The following is a 6,900-nucleotide window of genomic DNA, read 5'->3' as shown; positions in this document are numbered from 1 at the left end:
TTACCACAAGGGTATATTTCTTTCCCCCTAAGCTCATTACCGGTATAAGTCCAAACAAGTCAATGTGAAGAAGTTCATGGCATCTAACTGATGAGTTTCTTCTTTTGTTCTTGAAAGTTGAGCGAACTTTTTTACCTAGCTGACAATCATTGTAGGTTCTATCTTTGGCAAAATCAATGTTAGGCATCCAAATACAAGTTTAAGCTTGATAATGGTAGCAATGGATTTGAAATTAAGATAATTAAGTCGTTTATGCCAGAGCCAATTTTTATTACCATTTAAGGCAATAAAGCAAGTGGGCACCTTTAGACAGTCATTATTCCATTTTACCTTATATGTATTTTGCTCTCTATGACCGATTAGCACCGAGTTACCTGCAGAATTTTTAACAGTGCATATATGTTCGTGAAATTCAACAATGTAACCGTTGTCACATAGTTGGCTTATGCTAATCAGGTTATAACACAGGTTTTCTACCAGAAGCACATCTTTGATAATGATCTTGCCATGTATAATCTTACAGTTTCTCACAGGTTTACCTTTAGAGTTATCACCAAAGCTGATAGTTGGTCCTCCGTAGTTGACAATTTCTAATAAAAGACTTTTATTCCAGGTCATGTGTCTGGAACAACTGTTGTCCAGGAACCAGATCGACTCTTCTTAGTTCTTTTTATTCCATGCCTGAAATTATGAAAATGAGAGATTGGTACCCTTTCCTATTTGGGTCCTAAGCTGATTATACCTTTAGGAATCCACATCTGGATTATCCTAAAGGAATTTTGATCGAACAAAACTTGCACTGTGGAATCCTTAATAAAATATGGTTTTGTATGCTCAAAAATTAATCGCAAGTGCACGATGTCAAGTAATAGTATAATGTACGTAAGTACGAGTATCGTTCCATTGGAGACCGTATTTCACAATTATTATTTTCAGTTATTAAATCTTTAGCAACGAAAATTGATTGGTTGTTTTATTACTACTCTAATCAAATAAACATGCAAATAAAATTATTCAAAATCAAGTACTGAAATATAATGTCAAAAATGGTTGAGTAAAATTCAATAAGAAATGAATTTTTGTTGGGAATATCGGTTAACCTACCCCTCGTTAATTTATTAATTCGTTCGATATTGATTTTATGCTTCCGACAGGATTTTCTATTCAATTGAACACACTCTCTCGAGCTATGCCAAACTAATTATACTCAATGAAGTAATTAAATGTCTTTAATTATTTATCAAGAGTGAATTGCATGTCGATTTATGAAATCCCCTAATTTTCGACCCTCAGGACTATGACTATCGACGCGTATCCAATCTCATATGTCTATGTAAATTGTAGATCCACGGATTATACTACTCGTTCCTATCACAAGTTATTCTCTCGAACTCACTCGCAATATAAAACGTTGTTAAAGTTAGCTACGCTCTAACAACACGATAAAACAGTAGTATAATCAAGAATAACGCAACAATCGAAATATAAATTAATTCAAATCAACGTTCGGGGTAGGATCCCCTTAAATCCCAACAAATAATAAAATTTTAGCTACTCGAGTTCATATTAAAACTAAACAAAAAAAGGTTTAAAGAAGAGAAACTAGATCGGAAATACTAGGCGTGACGAAAATCGCAAAGACGACGCTCAAAAATATTTAAATCTTCAACTTCTGGTGCGAAAAATCTCCAAAGCTATTTGGCGGCTCTGAAATTATGTCTGAGTGTCCTTTTTTTGTCCAAAAATCCTCCCCATATCCTCTTCTCCTCCCAACTAAGGTAAGGAATCGGAAAATATATTTTTTCCAAAAATAGGTGGCGCTCGGGCATTAGAAAAGTACCGCTCGAGTACCGCTCGAGTGCCACATCTTCTGTAATCTTTCTTGAGGAATGCGGCATTCACGCTCGGGCATTAAAAAAGTACCGCCCGAGAGCCGAGTCTTCTGTACGTTGGTTTCGGACGATGAATCCCGCGCCCGGGCGGTAGAAAATTATCGCCCGAGCGCCACATGTTCTGGACATCACCTTTGGCATTCAACTCTCGCGCCCGGGCGGTAGTTTTCTACTGCTCGAGCGCCATATTTTCTGCTCATTTTCTTCTTTGATTTCATACTTCGCTCCAATTTCGGTTCTCTGGTCGTTTTACCTGCAAATTTGTCACGCACAAGTAAGAAGCGATCAAATGCATATGCTTACTCTAAAACGAACGAAAATGTAAATGAAATGGACGTATGCACAATGCAAACACATACAAACTAATGAATTAAAACACGTAAAAACTACATCTATCAACCCCCTCATACTAACCTTTTGCTTGCCCTCAAGCAAAATAGGTTACAGACTACAACTCAACATGCAACAAACACAAAGTGAAGAGTATGAAAATAACTAAACTTATGTTGAAGTGGCCAACTGGCATCTCCTGCCTCAGCGGGTTTTTGAACCACATCCACTTAGTCAAATCACAACATACATTACTACCCCTTTTCAGAACATCGCAACACAATTGTATTTTTCCAAAAAGCGTGGTCGTGTGTGCTATGGATCTTTCTAGCTTGTGTTTCAGACAGTTTTATTCGCAAATCATGCGGGTAGCCGAATCAACCAGTCAACGCAAGTTTCTCTTTTCTGAGTCCTATTTCTATTTGGGACCAACCAGTAAACACATACAGTGGCAGAGTTTCATAGTTGAACAACAAAATGTAGGGAGTCAATAGCCAACGTGCCCAAGTGGTTTAGAAAGATGGGGAGTACGTAGATCATTTTCACTATGCACTTGTCAGAAATTTTCTCTAACATTCCCCAAAGCCTTACATCTCTATCTTTTTAGCCTTGGGATAAGATTTCATTCCTTTTTGGCTCCCCCTCACCTTACATCCCCTTTATTATTTCAAATTTTTTTTATCTTTTTTTTTGTGCATAGTTTTCTCATGCGTACTCCCTAGGCTTTGGATATAGGGTATTTTTATTTATCTGGCCTAGGGATGGATTTTTTAGGTCCTATGCACGATTGGGGTGAAGGATATTTGAGGGATACGTTTTATTTTCTACTTGAGTTTATGCTACTGGTTAGTCACTCATTTCAACAGGTATTCACTCAAGTTCCACTCGCATCTAGTGTTTCTCCAGTTCCCCTCACAGATTATTTTAAACTTAACTTTCATCGACACCACTATTAAATTCCACTATGTGTACATAAACAAAATTCAATATACCGGGGGATTCATAACGAGTGATAAGAGTAAGCAACATGCAGTTCATTTAGCCCAAAATCATCACTGACTACCAATTGTCTAATTATACCATCAACTGACACTCATGCAGGACAAATACGCAAGACAACAAATACGAAAAACGACCCCCTCATACTAAAGGTGTGCAATGTCCCCATTGCACAAAATACGAAGAACACAAATGCAAACATGAATGCAAACACAGCAAAAATGCAAAATAAATGACCGAACGAACAATAATCCGAAAACAAAATTAATGCAGTAGACAAAAGAAAAGAAAAGAAAGGGGAAATAGTAAACTCCCCTGATCAAAGCTCATCCTCATCGTGTTCCGGTGGTGGCACTCCGGTGGCATCCCCTTGCGGAAGGTAGTCATACTGAAACTAGTAGGGAGGAACAAACGGCGGAAGTGGTGGTATGGCCCCTGGAGCTACGCCCCCGTGGAGGAGCATAGTGCGCATCATGGAGTCGAGGTGGGCAAGATGGGTCGCGACATTGGCGTTGACCTACTCCTGATGAGCCATGAAGGCAAGGGTCTCGTCTATTTTGTCATTCTAAGTGCGCTTGCGGGGCTGTGGGAGCCGAGGGGCGGCGGCGCTTGAACCTCCTACTTCCTCCTCCTGATTGGGGAAGTCTATCTGTCGTTTCGCCTTCTTCCGCAGCCAGTCGTCCACACAAATAGGCTTCATGGGTTGTAGCCACTCCTCATCGCCCCGAAAAATAACTCCCGCCTGGGCACACAATTCGGATATGATGGTAGGGAAAAATAGGCCGATGTGGCTGTTATGTATGCTAATCATAATTTGAGAGTGTAATAGCTTGCCCACTTTAATGGCGTAGTCCTGAGATAACGCAAAAAGTACCACTGCCTGCTCTTTCTGCACCTCACTCTTGTGGGACACCGGCATCATTCTTCTGGCCAAAAATAGATACCACAGGGCAATGTTGGCCCGCAAATATTTTTCATCGAAGCAGCTCGGGGGTCTCCCTGATGGTTTCCAGGTTGCCCCGATAAGGCACAGAGTCTCAATTATCATCGAGTAATTAGGATCAGCAACTAATGACTCGAATTCGGAGTCGTCAATGTCGGCCGTTTCTAGTAGTGCGTTAATCATGAATGAATCGAATGTCACAAACTTTCCTCTGACAAATGCCCTACCATCTGTTCGTTCACCGGCATTCGCATAAAATTCCCTAACTACAGACACCACTGCCGCCTTAGGTTGCTCGCCAAATTTAACCCATCCTCGTTTTTCCAATTCCCCAAGAGTGTCCAAGTGTCTATCCTCGAATAAACGAAGAAATCCCCTTTCGGCAATGGGGTTTCTATGTATTTTAGAATGATCATATCTATCCCTAGCCGCCGCATTCACAAAGCGTGTTCTATCAAACGAGGAGGAAGAAGAAGAATCGGGGGTACCTTTCAATTTCTTTGGTGCCATAGTGGTGACGGAGATGGTGTATGAACCGGAGAAGATGACCGGAGTGATGAAGATTCTTGTTTCCCTAAGAAGATTGTTCCGCCTTGCCGAGGATTTGAGTAGGGATTGAAGCTCCTGCACAAGAAAATCGAAAAGGGGGTGAGAGGAGTAGTTAGGGATTGAAGAAAAAATTTCGGAATGAGAAAGGGGAAAGTGGGTTCGCGAATTTTTCTGCAGGCACGCTCGAGCGGTAGAAAGTTACCGCTCGAGCACCAGGTTCTCTGGAATTATTTTCTCGAAATGAGTTGGCGCGCTCGAGAGGTAACATATTACCGCCCGAGCGCCAAGCTCTCTGTAGATTATGAAAACAATGGTCGCGCTCGAGCGGTCCGAGCTCTCTGGAAAATTGACACCCACCTCTCTTTTTTTTTTGAAATAAAAACTAAACAACAGTAAAAGAAAATAAAACATACTGACAAGAAAGAAAATTTAAATTAAATGCAAGAGAAGGGAAAGAAAAGTAGTTCTCAATTTACAGTCGAGAGCTAGAATGTCGGCCGGTCTCAGTTTGAATTTTCTTGGAACCGGGTGATTCCAAGTTGTGGCTCCATTATGCCACCCATGTAGTGCTTCAGTCGCTGGGCATTGACCGTGAATGTCCCATCCTTCCCATCGTGCAGTTCCACGGCTCCCGACGGGTATACTTTAAAAATCACGAATGGTCCAGACCATCGTGACTTCAATTTTCCAGGAAACAGTCGCAACCGGGAGTTGTAGAGTAGAAATTTGTCACCTTCCTTGAATTCCCTCTCGATGATCCGCTTGTCATGGGCCTTCTTTGTCTTCTCCTTGTATGACAGTGCAAGATCATATGCCAGGTTCCGGAATTCCTCTAACTGATCCAGTTGCAGCAGACGTCGTTCACCTGCATCAGTAAAATTAAAGTTCAATGCTTTTGTGGCCCGATATGCTCGATGCTCCAACTCTACAGCTAAATGACATGCTTTACCAAACAACGACCTATATGGTGTAGTGCATATAGGTGTTTTAAAAGCAGTCATATATCCCCAAAGCGCCTCATCTAATCTCACTGACCAGTCTTTCCGACTGACACCTACAACTTTCTCGAAAATCCGCTTTATCTCTCGGTTCGACACTTCCACTTGACCACTCGTTTGAGGGTGATATGGGGTAGAGATCTTATGTAAGGCTCGAGAATTATCCGTTGTCATCGATGTGAGACTTGAAGAGGAGAATGCGTGACATGAAAAATGAGAGTTTGAGCAAGCATGGCCGAAGCCACACCGCCCCTGCGGTGCTAGGACTACCGCCCCCGCGGTGTAGGTGATAGAAAATTGAGGGAAATGTGCGAAGCAACACCGCACCCGTGGTGCGTGCAAGACCGCACCCGCGGTGGTGAGACTGCACCCGCGGTGATGCAAGCGCCGTACCCGCGGTGATCGAGATTCAGAAAATAGACGGGCTGCCGAAAGCACAGCGCACCCGCGCTGCTAGTGTACCGCACCCGCGGTCTTGCGTGTCAAGTGAAAAATAAACCACTTGTTTCTTGTCATGCATATATGATTATGTGTCTTCACCTCCTCCATTTCAAAATGCTGAGGCCGAGGGAACTTCAAGGAGAGAGCTTCCATTTCTTTTGATCTTGGAGTGGTGATTGTGCGAGATTTAGCTATTCGATTTGTGTTCCGAGGTAAGATTTGTACTCCTTACATCGACGGATACAAGGTGAAGTAAGTTTTATGCAATTCCAACATGTTTCGAATTATAGATGGTGGAAAAATTGTAATATGTTAGTTATATTGTGTTCTTGAGGTATTGAGCATGGTATATTCGTAACCGCATCAAGAAACGGATGTTATTTGCTACGATTGTTAGTTTCCAGCATGTATTACGCTAAGATGGTACAGATTTCAGCTTATGTATTGAGGTTGATGAGTTTATGAGTTGATTATGATTGAGCATGTTATGGTGGTGTTACCGGTATCGAAGAACTACGTCGTTACGCCGTCGAATTTTATTGAAACCGATTTCAGCTTTGTATATTGATTTGCTTGAGATGTATATGACTGAAGTGCACATTGGTTATGCCATTTCAGATTTGTATTGGCTATTGTGAACTCGAGACTTCGACTACGACACCGACTATTCGACACGAAAGGTATAATTCATGTGGTCACGGGATTGCACAACTCGATTCAGATTTGATACGAGTTTCCCTAAATCACA

Source organism: Primulina eburnea, chromosome 18 (assembly GCF_022965805.1).
Source record: "Primulina eburnea isolate SZY01 chromosome 18, ASM2296580v1, whole genome shotgun sequence".
In the NCBI taxonomy this organism is placed as follows: Eukaryota; Viridiplantae; Streptophyta; class Magnoliopsida; order Lamiales; family Gesneriaceae; genus Primulina; species Primulina eburnea.
The sequence above is the reverse complement of the archived record's forward strand: the minus strand, read 5'-3'. Positions refer to the sequence as shown.